The 15,696-nt window shown below is 43.6% G+C and overlaps 1 protein-coding gene across 1 annotated transcript in view; it reads left to right on the forward strand.

The window, feature by feature from the left end:
- Positions 1 to 15,696, forward strand: part of LRMDA (leucine rich melanocyte differentiation associated) — a 1,104,131-nt gene that overhangs the window by 1,003,476 nt on the left and 84,959 nt on the right. The window lies entirely within an intron of this gene.

A 15,696-nucleotide genomic window follows, 5' to 3' on the forward strand; every position in this document is an offset into this window, starting at 1 on the left:
AGATTTCAGTCATAAAAACTGGACAAAATAATTAACAAGAATTACTTGAAGGCCCAGGAAATTGACAAATGGCATGATAAACTCTGAGAGGTGTTGGCTCTTGCTGGACTGCAACTTTATCAGGTGAGCAGTGTGATTTTCTTGCCTTGAGGTGCTCCCCCAGCCACTGTCCTGTCCCCAATCTGGTGGAGGAAATCCACAGCCTTACTGGCTTGAGATGGCAGGTGGCAGAATTTTCCGCAGCAGAGCAGGTAGACACTGAAGGAGAAAATTGGGAAATGAGAGAGCCCCATGAGGGCTGAGATATAAAATCTTGCACAGATTTCTGGCTTATCACTAAATGATACAGGCACATGGGAGAACCCAAGCTAAAAAGCAACAGCTTAAAGCTAAAAAAAACCTATATGGGGACATATGCTGCTGAACACTAGGAAGTTAGGGAGGAGATTTTGCAGAGTGTATCCAGGTAAGTAAACTGTGTTCTAGGACAAAATGACAACAAAACAAAGCAAAATTGTTGATCCTCAGAAGAATAAAATAAATTTTAAGCTTTCATCTCGAGATTTTATATACAGTCTTGTGTTGGCAAGCAAAATTATTAGACATGCAAATAAAGAGGAAGTATGATCTCATGTGGAATAGATACTGGCTCTAATTGGTCCCATGTGTTGGACTTAGTGGATAGAGGCACCAAAGGAGCTATTATAAATATGATCAAAGAAAGTAAGTTCAGAGTGTTAAAGAAGAATATGTATTAATAAATGGACAGATTGGGATTATCAACAAAGAAATACTCTTTGAACAAAAGAAAAAAGAAAAAATATAAAGCCTATGTATGCAAGTACCATTTCTAAGTTTATGGAGTAGACACATTGCATCCTGTCTCTCTCCCTGAATGCAGCTATAAACCCTAGCAGCTATTTGGGGACTGTGAAAAGGTAATAGGTAGAAAGTGGAAGAAGATCAGAATTCAAAATGCCACTTAACTAGCAGTGGGTTTACCATTTTTTCCCCTTCTAGTGTCCTTGGTCTGTAACACAAGGAAATATTTACATAAACAGAGAAAAGCTTCAGAAGAAGTCCTGTAGTTGTAATGAGAAAGAGATTTCTTAATGTTCAGTAATAGTATGGAAATATCTAGGGTATATCTTTTCCGTCTCTGTCTTTCATATCTGTCTATCTATCTGTCTGTCTACCTGTCTATCAATCAACCTATCTATATCATCTGTCTCTGTCTCTTCTCTTTCTTTCCTCTGTTCCATTGCAAGCCCGCCTCCAAACAGTTCTGTGGTGGGGCAGTGACAGGAGTGGAGGCAATGGAGACTGGTAGAAGCCTACGACAGTGAAGGAGGGAGACTTCCTCTCTGCTAGGAGAGGTGGTGTACTCCCAAGAGGGTGGAGCAAATCACAGCTTTTTATCCTCTCTGCCACAGTTTGTGGGCAGTGCACTGTGGAGGAATCATTCAAGTTCCAACTCTCTTGTCAGAGGACTAGAAAAGCACAGCCTCAGGAAGCTAAGAATTAAAGGGAGAAGCTCAGGAAGGTGACCATCGACAGGTGTTCCTGTCCTTAACAGCTCCTTAACTCACCCCTTCACAGGCCTGAGTCAGCAGACTGGAACGGCTCATGTGGGATCTTTGGTGGTACCAGAAAAGCTGTGTTTCTTTGGTGGTTATATGGCATAGCAGTGGCCACTGTGTGGAAAACCCATTGAGCTCTACTCTATTCTGTGTAGGGTTCTGCATGGGCATCATATTTTGATAAAATTTTACCCAAGATACCTATAAATAGATCATATGCCTGTCCACCATGCCTACCTCATAGAGTCTTAGGACTAATTTTGACTTCTAATACTGTACTCCAGACAAATAAACATGATAGATGGGTATATACATAATAGATGATAGGTAAGTGATAGATAGTATAGATACATGATAAAAATAGATGGTAGTTGGATGAATGGATGGATGGATGGAAGAATGGATGTATAGATGGGTAGATGGATGGATGGATGGATAGACAGACAGACAGACAGACAGACAGACAGACAGACAGACAGTGAGTAGGTAGGTAGATTGGTAGGTACCCAGGGCTCATTGAAGAGTACTCATTACATATTTGGGGCAGGAAAGAATATCTTCAACAGTTCCTGGGCATAGTGTTAAAAATAATAGAGCAGTCAGCCTGAAGAGAAGAATGCTTGGTTGTCCTGTAGTAACAGTTGGAGGTTTTATGAAATAAAAAAAGTAACAGTTACAATTACTAAAATTTGTTAACCTGTGAAACACTGTAAGTCTATTACTTACCTTCATCAAAGATAGATGTGCCCACAATAATGGGCAAATTGTTCAGTTGATCACATAATTGATTCATTTGCTTGATACTGCAGTTTCTCCTCATTGTGCAGTTCAGATGATAATTGCATACTACCATTAATAGAAAACATATTTTAGAAAGACAAAGCAAAACAACCTAAAACCAAAACTAAAAGTCACAAACCAACCAACCAAAAACAAAAGACACCAGAAACTGCTGAAATGATACTGTGAGAATATTGAATCTCAGACCAGAGAGGGTCCATTTCATGAATGGCTGTTACGCATTCTACGAAGTATAGACCTGCTAGAGTGAGATCTGAAAAATTAACCATTACTTTATGTGGTCCTGCAGCAGAGAGCAATGTGCTGGGCTGTATAGCATTCATCACTTGTGCCCAGTGAGCAAGCAGGACCAAAGTCAGTGACTTCAGATCAGACAGATAAGTAGAGAAGGGGAAGACAGAAAGGTATTCTTAGGAACAGGAGAGTGGCAAAAGCAGGCTTCTTGCAGCTGGCCAAATCCTTATTCCATGGGGCGTTATTCACGCAGCTGTTGGTTCTGCGAGGGGACATGGGAAGGGAGAAGCTCTTCCCTGTACCCAGTATCCAGGAGCAAACTCTCATCTTGTGCTTTGTCAGAACATCATTTCTTATCCCTGACCATGAAAAAAAGTCATACTCTCTAACCATGTTTGTGGGTGTCTTTCTCTTAATATTATCGTCTCCCTGGCCAGTCAAGCATGTAGACACAAGTTAAATCTTGCAGAGTTTTATTGCCATGTTGAGGATGTTGCTCCCAATTTTAAGTATAATGGGAGTCTGTTGAAAGATTCTGTGTTGGACTGACATGATTTTGTGTTTTGTTTGTGCCGTGAGTACTCTGGCTATAATGTGACATCAGATTGTAGGTACCAACAAGAAATGTGAGGTTCTTCAGGAAGCTCTTGCAGGAGCCCAGTAAGACACGGTGAAGGCATAACTTAGGATAGGGGTCAGAAAACCTTCCCTGTATGGGACCAGGTAGTAAATAGTTTAGGTTTTTTCAGCCCTATGGTCTCTAGCAAAACTGCTCTACTCAAAAGAGCCATCAACAATACATTAACAAGTGGGTATGACTGTGGTCCAGTAAAACTTGACTTATAGAAGCAGGAGGTGGAGACTGGATTTGGCTTGCAGACTGAAGTTTGCTGACCCCTGGACTAGGAAGCTGGTAAGGGGGACAGGTTTTCGAGACGGTTAAGAAGGAATCAGAAGGTCTTTCTCAGGGGTTGGATGTAAAAAGAGAGAGGGGTGATCGATGACCCCTAAATACAGCTCAACTACCTAGACTGATGCTAGAGGTCCTTGAAGCTCTATCTCCGGTTCCCCCATCCATTTGTGGTGCTTAGTGCTCATTAGCCATTGTGTTCGGCTGTTCATCATACGTGAACATCTTTCCTAAGCTTCCAGTTTTTCCACTTGTGGGTCCACACCACTCTACAGCAGATGCCAGAAGCTTGATCTGCCAGTTTATCTTGCAGCACTGGCGTGTGACCTAATCTCCACTGACCAGATGCCTCTGCGTGAGGTTCTGATTCAGAAGCATGGGACTCAGGGAAGCAGATGCCAGGCAGACTTCACTCTGAGAGGATGTGGGGAGAGATGTTCCAAGGACAGCAGTGACTGAGAGTCTACTGACACGTCCTGACTCAGCACCTGAGCTGACTGTGAGCTACAAAGTGGCAATGATGTCCTCACTGATGTGGCCTGTGATGGAGGAGGCTGTGTTTCCCTCAACAGTCTCTGTCCTGGTTCTCTGGCTCTCCCAGATATTCTGTGACTCACATAATACCCTCTAACAAATTTCCTTCCTTCTTGAACTAGCCAGACTGGGTCCTGCTGTCCATGACCAAGAGCCCTCATTGGTACCCTACTTCATCTCTCCCCCAGCCTTCTAATCTAAGCAATAGAGGATTCTGTAGAAGTTCCCAAATAATTCCTCCCATGACACATCATTTGGTCTCATCAGGGCTTCAGGGTTACATAGGAAAAACATGTTTAAAAAACCCAGATAAGCAAAGCAGAATCACTACTAAGTAAGCGCTAAGTTGTAGAAGTAGAGAGGAGAGACTAATAAGCTTGAAATCAAGTTTTCAAAAATAAAATTAATGAGGATGGCAGTTACTAAGAAGGCACTGTAGACTGAAATAAGTCCATTCACAGCCCCAGAGGCAGAGGTGAGACTGATCTGCCTTGTGTGTAGTTTGTGTGGGGAGGTAGACCAGGAGGCACATCGACGGGTAAGGCCAGGACAGAGTGAGAGGCGGGAACCTCAGGGCGGCAGCCCCTCTGACCTATGATTACTTCCCAGTGCTTCTCTCTCTAGGCCTTTGCCCACGCTGTTCTTCCTGCCTAGAGATGTCTCCTCCTTCCTGCTGGAATAAGCCCTTCCTCTTGGGATGGGTTATGTCATAGGTGAGGTTCTCAGGGAACCAGACTCTGAGATTTGCATGCAGGTCTACTGGGAGGTATCCTTTAGATCTAGTCCTGTTAGGATGTGAGAGGAGCAGGACTGGGCAGAGGAAGAAGTTCAGTTGCATGGAGCTGCACCCAATCCCATTAGGGGGCTGTGGAGCTGAGACATTCCTCAGTGTCGTCCTGCCCTGAGGCAAGGGAATCAGGTCTTCGTATATCCCCTTGTGGACCGGTCATTGGATGTAAGGGCTCCAGGAGGTGGTGTTTTTTAGGTGGGGAAGCTCTCTTCAGCTCAGCCCAATTGCCCAGGGGTGGAGGAGGGGAGGATTAGCTCCTTGGCCCTGAAGTAAGGATTCTACAGGCTGACTCCCACCAACACGTCTCAAGTAGTCCCATGTTGTGGTTTTTTTTTTTTTTTGTTTTTTTTTTTATGGGTTTTTACTTCCTAGCATTCATGATGATTCATTATTACATATTTATTTGTTTGTGCTTGATTACTATCTGTCTCCTCCATTAAGCTCTAACAATCATGATTATAAAGACCATGTCAGTCATAGTCATCACTTCATCCCTAGCATCTAGCAGGATGTTTGCACATAGTAGGTGCCGAACAAATATTTGTTAAATGAATGAATGAGTGAATATAAAAATAAGAAAGTAATGCAAGAAAGTAGATATGACTGTCATTGGTGGTTGAATCGGAGCAGCAGGTCTGAGGGTGGCCTAGACCAGGGAAGCTGGTATTATGGGTCACCTTAAGCCTCCAGGAACTCACAGAGGAAGAGACCAAAGTGAAGAGAGTGTGAGTCAAGGACAGACATGACTAGCCTCTGTTTTGTTGAAAACCAGCTACCTTTAACTTTGCTGACTAATACTGAGGGGCTCACACTAAGAGGGTGTGAAGCACGAACGCTGGACTGTAAGACCAGTTGTGAGATGCCCTGCAGAGGCTGGTGCATCACCAACAAATCTCTAGGAGAATTCTGAACCCTTGCTGTCGAAAGATGGCTCATCTCTCATATCATGGTGCTGACAAGTGATACAATTAAATGTCAGCCAGACAACTTCCTATGTGGGTGAGTGGTTTTCCAATCCATAATGCGTGTTCACATGGAAATACATTAAGGGTGAGATTTGACATCAAGGCGAAGACACCAGGTAATTAATCAAAACCCTGATTCATTCCCACAACCTCTGAGCGATGCATTGGGCTGCATGTGGTGGTTGACACAGGAGTTTCTATTCAAATGGGACAGACTCTACAGCTCAAGACAATATGAGGTGGGAGTGTGAAAATAATGTCATTAAGGAGGACATGCCTTGAAGACTGATGCCAGAGCCATCACACCTTATTTCACACAAACTTGAGCTGCAGATCATAGATTCAGCCTCCTACCTAAGGAAATGTTGAAGCAAAATATTTCAAAAAGAAATTTGACCAAGCTCATGAATAATGTAAACTCTTAGCTACTATCAGTTTAGATATAAAACAAGGAATGGAAGAGGGAGGATCTCTCATTAAGCCTGCAGCTCAAGCTGCAGGAGAGCAAGTTTGGGCACCTCAACGAGGCCTTTTGATTGGAGGCAGTGTCAGCAGAAGTTCATGTTAATATCTGACACACACACCACGAGGTATTCCCCCATTTGTACAGGGTTTGTGCTAATAAACCCTCAGGACAATGTCTGTGATCTAAGTGTCAGAGGACTAGATCCCAGTAGCATGGCTCAAGCGATTGTATTCCGAAAAAATTGACTTTCCTGTACATGATGACCTTGCAAGGAGAGCAGCACATGCTGTGAACATCACAAGGTCTGGGATAGAAACCGAGTGCTGAGGAAGAAGTGAAACTGAAGAAAGGCCACTGCAGGGTTTTCTGTGGAGTTCCCGTCACACAGTGGAAGAAGCACAGGTGATAGACCTACTCAAGTTCAAATACTGTGTGACCTTGGGGTATTACTTGACCTCTCAGATTCAGTGTCTTCAGTATGAAAGGGTGCTACCTCCAATCTCAGAGGTACACACTTGGTGCCACAGACTTATTTTCATAATGGTTAAGATATTGTGGTCACTGCTATCTCCATCATCTTGCCTAAGATAAGGGACCTATAGAAGTGTGATCCTCCCCTCAACAGGTATTCCAGGAAATGGGCCTGGTCTAGTGCCTCTTAGCCCTTTTGCTATCAGGCTAATGCATAGTGTCCAAGCCTTCCAGTTGAGCACTGACTGCAACCACATTCCCACACCAAAATAGCTACCCTTGACAGAAGGCTCGCTTTGGACCAAGTCTGCACTTGGCCCTGGAGATATGCAGAGGAGGGAGACTCATGGGGCTCACAGTCACTCACAGAGGCTTCCAAGTACAGCCTGAGGAGGTCAGGGAGTGCTTTCTGAAATAGTCAGTAGAAGGGTGTTAGCACTGGCTCCATCGTGCCTCAGTGCCCCATCAGGTCCCTTTAGTAAGTCCCTACTCACCTTAGAAGAACTTCTTTAGATCTCAAACTCATGCCTTCAAGAGTCTTGTTTGCAGAATACTCGCCAATTAGATGAACACTTGGATGATTGAGACTTAGAGCATCCTTGTAAAGAGCAGTAGTTATACAGGACACTAGTGATTTGACAAAACGATGTGTAGGCATCCAGGGAGAGTCACTTGCTTTATAGGCTGTCTTGGTTGCCTCTCATTGCCTGGGGTACCTCACCAATTGCTGGAACATACTTTTGTGCACAGAGTTCCCTAGCTCTGGACCAGGAGGAGGCAATAGGTTGCCTTAAAGAGAAAGTCCCCCCCATTAACATGGAGCCCTTGACTCGGTGGTTTTCGGCTGGAAGAATGTTTCCAGTGACTTGGGCGTGTCCCACTTATGTGAATTCTATAGCGAATCCTGCAGAAATTTATTCCCCTCTCAGCTAGACTTTAGACATCTCCGCGTGGTGTTTCCAGAGAGGAACCTTATTTCCCTCCTTCTCTCCTCCCTCTGCCCCTCCTCGCACCCCTCAGTTGGAGTTCAGGGCCTCAGCAGAGCCAGGGCCCCTCCCAACTCACTAACGTTGCTCACCTCCTTACCCAGGATGCGTGCTCTTCCTGCGGTCCTCGTGTCCTAGGATGCTGGCATCCCTCAGGGTGAGTGAGTGAGTCATTTGATGCCAGCCAGAGTCTGGAAAATGAATCACCCACCCACTGTTTTGGGTGTGGGAAAGGGTGGGCAGTGGTGGAGATGCAGGAGAAATCCCATTACCAGATCCAGGGACAGAAACTGCCCCCTCTCCACATTCTCAACAGAGTCACATCGGTCACATATTATAAAATGATAGAGTGCAACATGCTTAAATACATCACTGATTTGCCAATAATTGGTATTGGTGTAGAAGTCTAACTGGCAGAGCAGCCGCCTGAGGGATTGATTTTACTGTCTAATGGTTGAGAGAGATGTTATCTTGATTAATTAGAAGTCAAAAACAAATGCATCTTCTGTTAGATCTCTTGTGGCATTCCCCTGAACAAAAAAATTCTACATGTGTCTCAAAAATGTTGGAAACCTTAAAGGACATGGTGAGGAGGGAGCAAACGACCCCTTCCACCACCTGTCCCGGGTGAAGATAACATCAATGAGTATGGGGCAAGCTGATGTGAGCTTATCGACCAGGAAAGGGGGTGCCCATCTTTCTCTTCTTTCTAACTGCAGCCTTAAATTCAGAAATTACACAGAGAAAGCACCACCGAATACAGAGCTTTCCCTGGCGTCAGTGCTTGTAGCCTTTCGGATCTGGGCTGGATGTAAACGTTCCCCTAACCCTGCCGTCCCAAAGACTGGCGGACAGTCAGGTACAGGATTTCCTTTGCAAAGGCATTTCAGAAGCACCTAGGGGATCGTTTTCAGAAGTTGTGAATAGAGTGCTGAATGATATTATTCTGAAAGATGAAAGACATATGCATATCATCTGCATGTTCCTACGTTTTGGTCAAAGGAGACTTGGACAGAAAATTCAGAGGGGTTTAAGAAAGAAATATGACTTAAGCATTTTTAGTGAACTTAAAAAAAAAAATTCATTGACTGTAAAATACCACTTCATGCAAGATGATAAGCCGTAGTCTAGAACAAAGCTATAATGAGGGCTGATTGGGGGGTGGGGGGTGAGCTAATTTCTGAAAAACAATCTACATTGAGTTGCTGTTGCTGTTTTTCTGTATTTTTCCTTATGATCTAAAACTTTTTCAGTTCTTCAACTTGAGCACTACCTGTATCAGTGAAGCTGCAGGTGAATCTACCTGCCATGTGGGCATGCCAAGAGGCTGAGTTATGAGCACACCTGTCAAACATTTTGAGGTATTTGTGCTGAAAGGTAACTACTCTGCCCATCATGAACTATTTGCCATTGGAAAAGTGATATGGCCTTTCTCAGCCTTAGCATCCTATTTGCTATCATTGATTTATTCAAATATTAACAAATATTTATTGAACTGAGGAGAATATAGTGATAGGCAAAAGATGCCCGGTCCCCGCCCATGTTGGAGCTCAGTGGTAGGTGTGTCATTTTAAATAGGACAGTATCTGTAAGAGGACTTTGGAGTCTGTGATCTGTTTATTAACTATAAGATACTATATATACTTTATTGCAATTGCTAGATGATTTTTGTCTTCACTGGGGCTAAGTTTAAGCCATCCTTTGTCATGTTTATTCAGAAGTCTAAGCTACACTGGATATATGCCCAAGAGTGGGATTGTTGGATCATAGGGTAGGTCTATTTTTTGTTTTTTTAAGGAATCTCCATACCATAAGGTTTTCCATAATGGCTGCATCAAACTACATTTCCACCAACAGTGTAGGAAGGTTCCCTTTTCTCCACGCCCTCTCCAGCTTTTATCGTTTGTGGACTTTTTAATGATGACCATTTTGACTGGTGTAAGGTGATACCTAATGGTAATTTTGATTTGCATTTCTCTGATAATTAGTGATACTGAGCATTTTTTTTTCATATGCCAATTGGCGATTTGTATGTCTTCACTGGAGAGATGTTTGTTTAGGCCTTCTGCCCATTTTTTGATTGTGTTGTTTGTATTTTTGTTGTTGACTTGTATGAACTGTTTGTATACTTTGGAAATTAAACCCTTGTCAGTCACACCATTTGCAAATATTTTCTCCCATTCTACAGGTTGTCTTTTTGTTTTGTTTATAGTTTCCTCTGCTGTGCAAAAGCTTTTAAGTTTAATTAGGTTCCATATAATGAAAAAGAATATGAAAAGGAATACACACACACACACACACACACACACGCACGCACATATATAACTGAATCACTATGCTATATACCAGAAACTAACACAACATTGTAAACCAAGTATACTTCAATTAAAAAAAAGTCTAAGCTACACATTTGAAAGACCATTTTCCAAGTTCACTTACCGAGTTCACTTTATTTTTTTTTAAGGACATTTTTCCAACTAGGAGGGAAGTGTTTACCTGCAGAGCTCAGATTAGAGAATAGTCATCAGGTCAAGGTCCCCTTGCTAAAGGCAGCCCTTCCCTACAGCTTAATATGAGAGTCTGTTTTTCTTGCTAAGTGTCAGGATGCTACTCTTTCCCTAAATGTTTCCTCAGTCTCCTTGCCATCCCTCAGTTTCCACATTAGCCAGATCAGATCACACCAGATCTTGGCTAGAAGTTAATTTGTCCCTTCGACTGACAGTTCTGGAGTTCCCTCTTTGGCCTGGGTTCTGTGCTGTGAGTCAGAGATACAGGGGAATTCTTCTGCCTTCCTGGGGCTCAGTGGTTTAGAAGGAGGCACTCAGAGAGGTCCTCATTTGTTCCTTTCCTGGCAGTTTTGAGGGTGAATCACAGAAATGAACCCTGGGCTGCCTAGGCATGGGGTGGGGACTTGCATAAAAACCTTCCCCCATTCACCGATTTTAGCAGCTCTGCACACTCAGGGAAAAGAATGGCGTAAGAAAGCTGCCCTCAGCAGCACACAACTTATAGGCAGAGAGTGGTTTAAAGGAGCCAATTTTTAAAGCTTCCTGTTAAATTTATATAGGTTTTTCTAAGGAGTTTACCAGGAGAAAAAAAAAAAAAAGAATATATATACATATGGTGTAAAATGTCCACAGTTTAGCTATTCAGTTATCCCCTTTCTCTTTGTGGGGATGGGACTTCACAAAAGGGAAACTCCTTTTCTCTGACCCACTGAAATAATTCACTGAAAATAAGCAAATTTCTCCCCAAAATGCCGACACATGCATCAGACCTGCTTCTGGGCAGGTCTAATTGACACCCCATCATCTATCCAAGTCTTCACATCTTAGTCCATTCAATTAATGGCCAGTGCCCATAGCAACTGTGGGAACCCACACTTTTCCTCCGATTCTTGTGGGATGTTTGTGGGTGGCCATGGTAAATGGCAAATGGTTTTTGATTGTTCTGTGTTCATCTTCTTGGGCATATTCTACCCCATCAATATGATTCCTCTGTAGGGATCATTTAGTTGAAACTCTTCATTTCATGGGAGAGGAAATTGAGGTCTGGTGATGAAAAGAACTTTCCCAAGGTCAGCAGAGAAGTAGAAGGGCCCATTCTTCAAGATCCATTCCAATCCCACTTCTTCCAAGATACAATCTCCGAGCCCTGTTCTTCCCCTGTGTGGGCTGCGTTTTCTCCTACTTTTTGTCCGGCTGGTTCCTTCTTGTCCTTCATCACTTATCCTCAGTGACACTTCTTTTGGGTCTCTGATTACTCAATCTGTATTAGGTCTCCTCCCAAATTTCTTCTGGGGGAACGCAATCATTTTCTCTCATATCGCTCATTCCGTCACTTGTGTTTTGTTTAATGTCTGACTCTCCTATAGACTGAAAGCCCTGTGAAGGTAGGAACTGAGTCTACCTTGTTCACCAGATGAAAGACGGCGTTTATCCCTGTGCTGCCTCAGAGCAGGCACTCCACTGAATGAATGAATGCGAGCAGCTCTTGCTCCCAGGTAGTGTCTCCCCACAGACTGCTGGCACATGCTTCATCCTCACTTAATGCTTATTACAGTATCACGTAAGGAGTTTTTCTTGTATATTTATATATTCATGTGTTGCCTTTTCTGATGATATTATTTGCTGATTATTAGTAATGATATATTTAGTGTTTTATTGTTTGTTAAGAGCTATCGTAAGTTCTCAGAATGACTAAAAGCGTTATAATGCTAGGCTGGCTAACTCTTAGGGCAAGAAAGTAGTCTTATACTTAGGGTCACCGAGCATCCTGGTTTGCCTGGAACTGTCTTGGTGTTAGCACAAAAGGTACAGTGACCCATGAAATCCCTCAGTCCTGAACAATCCCTCAGTTGGTCACCCTATTTATACTCCTTTGAAGGTCACGTTTCACTGGGCTATGCACTGGATCCGTAACTTACACTTAATAGAGTTGTCAACCCTTTCCATGGAAACCAACCCCTTTTTCTAGCTACAGAAGTGTTTGCTGTTCTGTAGTTCAACTGTTCAGAGTTGTCTAGGTATTGAGAGTTATAAATACAAAGCTCATGTTTTGCATAGTTTTTCTTCTCTCGTTTGCCTTACACTACCACGAAAATCAAATCTCATGAGGCACGCTGATGTCCATGTCTTTGTGCACACGGTAGCCAGTTTCCTCTCCCACATGGTTTACTCTCCTTTTACTGGACTGTTTCTCCACTAGGAGTCTTGGTTCTTGCATCAGCTGGACAATGACTGATTCTGAGGGGATATATGTATATATATTTATATACATAAATTATGCTAGTTTATCTGTCATACTAGTGCTTAGCCCAAAGTCCGTAGCAGACAGGCGGGAAAGAAAGACAGATGTGATGTGGGGCAGTCAGGACAGCTGGAAACAACAAGGCAGAGTTGGAACTCAGGAGGGTGCTCTGGAACCCATGTTGGTCTCTCATGTCCTATGGGCCTCCCGCTCTGATGAGGGGGTGGGCGGTAGAAGCTGGCCCCATTTGTCAAGCTGTCACCTGTTCCAGGCATTAGCAAAGCTGCAGCGGAAGACCCAGCAGAAGCTTGAGAAGCTGTGAGCCTGACTTCTGTCCCAGGCCACTCCGATGAGCTGATGGATAAGTGACAGTGCATGAGCTGCCTCCCCTGACCTCACAGGACTAAAGGGCCGCGCCTCCACTGCCCTCTTCTGAACCTCGTACAACATGTCTTGTGTGGCCCACATTAGCTTGGATCTGTGCAAGGGAGGATATTCTGGGGAATATTCCAGTGTCCCAAATCCACCACCATCCTCCCCTTGGTCAAGTTAGCTTCCATAAACAGGACTTTCAGCTGTAAATAAAGACAATAGCAAATTATGTGAAGGATCCCAAAGTCCCTAAAACTGTCCTAGGAATCCCACAGTCTCAAAGGCCTTCTAAGATCTTTCTTGAAGCAAGCTGTATCCGATGCCTTCCCTGCTCCAAAGCTCATATTTCATCCTTGTTCTCATCACTGTACTTTGCAGCTGTATGACAGAGTTCTTCTTCATTCAGTGTTTTCATAACTTTTCTAAATGTATTCCTACCAAGCTTTGTCTGGGAGGCAGATGGGGGTTTATTCAGCTCATGTTGCAGATTAGGCTTTTGAAAGCTTGCGTCTTGCCCAAGGCCCGAGTAGAGGGCCTTGAATTCTAGACTCCTACCTCTCCTCCCAGCTGGGTAGCAAAGCCACAGATGAGCCTTTCTTTTCTGAAGCACCTGTATCTTTGAAAAAGAGAATTCATTTTGCCCACTTATTTTGGACAGCACAAAATAGAGCAAAAATCCCCGTGGCAGAGAATAAACTAGGTGATATTTCCAAAGGAGAGTTGCATTTTGTAAGGCTTTCCATCCTTCTTGTAAATATATGACTTTCATGTGTTTACCTTCTGCTTTGAGAAAAGACTCTTCATGCCCATTCCTGTGCATATCTTGTCTTCCAAATTAGCATACACGCTCCTAAAACAAGGGAGGCATATAATTTCTTGTGCCCCCTCCGTGTGTACCACACACCAGAGTAACTGCTTTTCAGAGCAATGCCTGATGGAGTATATGTCATGCCTCCAAACTGGTTTCCTAAAACTTTGCAGAATCAACTTTAAACACAATAACAATTTACACCACTAAATCACAAGAGGGCTTTTGGATAAGAGGTGGCCAGGGAAACCATCCACCTTGCCTTTTGAGTATCCCCCTCAGATGACCTCTACAGCTGCTGTACAAAGCACAGAAGGCATTTCCCCAGTCTCCATATCATCACCTGAGTTGAACGCAGTGAAGAAGAGCTTAGCTAATTCAGTTGGCTCGGCTCTCTCTCTGCCCTGCTCTGACTGACAGGCCGGGCCCCTGCTCATCCCTGAAAACTAGCATCAGGGAATGACATACAGTTTGATAACATAAGATGCTTAGGTTTTTTGGCTCAAGTGAGATGTTCAGAGCTAATAGCCCTGTGAGCTGAGTTTTAGCTGCGATCTGCACCTTGAGATATCCGTTCTGTCTGGCTCAGGAAAAAGGGGAAAGAAGGAGAGCTTATTTCTCGAAAGGTTTCCGATGAGCCGCATTTGTCATTGAAGGGGAAGATGGGTATAATTAGCTTGTCAGTCTAGTTTGGGCTGAGCAGGCTGTCTCTGCTAAGAAAGATGGACTCACTGCCAGAGCCACTGACAGGCAGTCGATAGCGCAGCAATTAATGTCATAAATAATTCCAGAACCAATTACATCAAAATGGACTCGGAGCTTTAAAAAGGTACAGAATTCTCTTATTCTTCCTGCTAACAGCAAGAAACAGCTTTCATTTTTCTCTGTAATTACTTTTCATTGTATATAGCAATACAGCTGAGCTTTTCTGTCCATATTTAAGCCTTGTCTTTCTCCCCACCTCTTCCCCCACAGCCAGCCTCCCTCCTTCACCCCACAGGACAAGGCTGTTAAAGTCGATCTTCCCTGCCAGAGCAGTGGGGTGAATGTATAATCTTTTAACTTGGCTGTTGCTGGAGAACTCCAGCTCCACCTAAATGATTAAGAGCCAACTTTTCGAAAATGTCATAGACAATGACAGCCCAGTGCCCCCAAACAATGGCATTTGGAAATGAAGACATTTGTGAAATAAATGGATTTGTCTTATTATTTAAAGGTTGCTGTGACTTTGCTTACACTGAATTTATTGATTTTTTTCCCCCTTCTCTTTCTTCTTCTTCCCCTCCTCCTTCTTTATGGTTGCAAGCATAGAAGGCAGGCCAGACTGTTCCCTCTACACTGCAAACGCAATTCAGTACTGCCTGTGTGTGCTAATGGGCATTTTTTTTTTAAGAAGGATGATCAGTCTCTTTAGCATAGCATTTTGCTTAAAAGCTATTCTCTTGAGCTGTCTCAACTCTTCAAGTAGTTCTCTGTGCATTACAGTACATACGTAGATAACACAAAGGCTATTATACCCATAATAGCAACGACATACCAGATACCACTGGTGTTAATAGTCTTTTTTTTTTTTTCACTCTAGCCCCATCACTTGCTTCCCTGGCTGGTTTAGAGAAAAGAGGGGATTGTGGGAAAGCAAATTACTGTAGTATTCATTCACAGCTTTGTTCCTGGGCCTGACAAACATTTCCAACTTTTCAACCATGGTGGCATTTACTCCAGAGGGACCGGAGAAAATGGCTCATGAAGCTCCCATGGCTTCGAAACCAGAAACAGCTGCTGGTGTCGCTGGCAGTTTGCTGAGTGTGCTCTGGCTTTGAGCTCCTGCAGCTGACGGCGCTCCCTTTAGCAGGAGGTGTCACTGCAGTGAGTGGTAATTACAGTGGAAGATTTTAGAGGACATGGGATAATTAGGCCAGCCCGAGCAGGCATAAACACTGACATTTACCATATTAAAAACTGGAGATGTTGGCATTTTCCTCTCTCCTAAGACCACAGCCATAGCAACCTCACCAACAAAGACACATTTT

The sequence above is a fragment of the Camelus bactrianus genome, chromosome 11 (assembly GCF_048773025.1).
Source record: "Camelus bactrianus isolate YW-2024 breed Bactrian camel chromosome 11, ASM4877302v1, whole genome shotgun sequence".
Lineage (NCBI taxonomy): Eukaryota > Metazoa > Chordata > Mammalia > Artiodactyla > Camelidae > Camelus > Camelus bactrianus.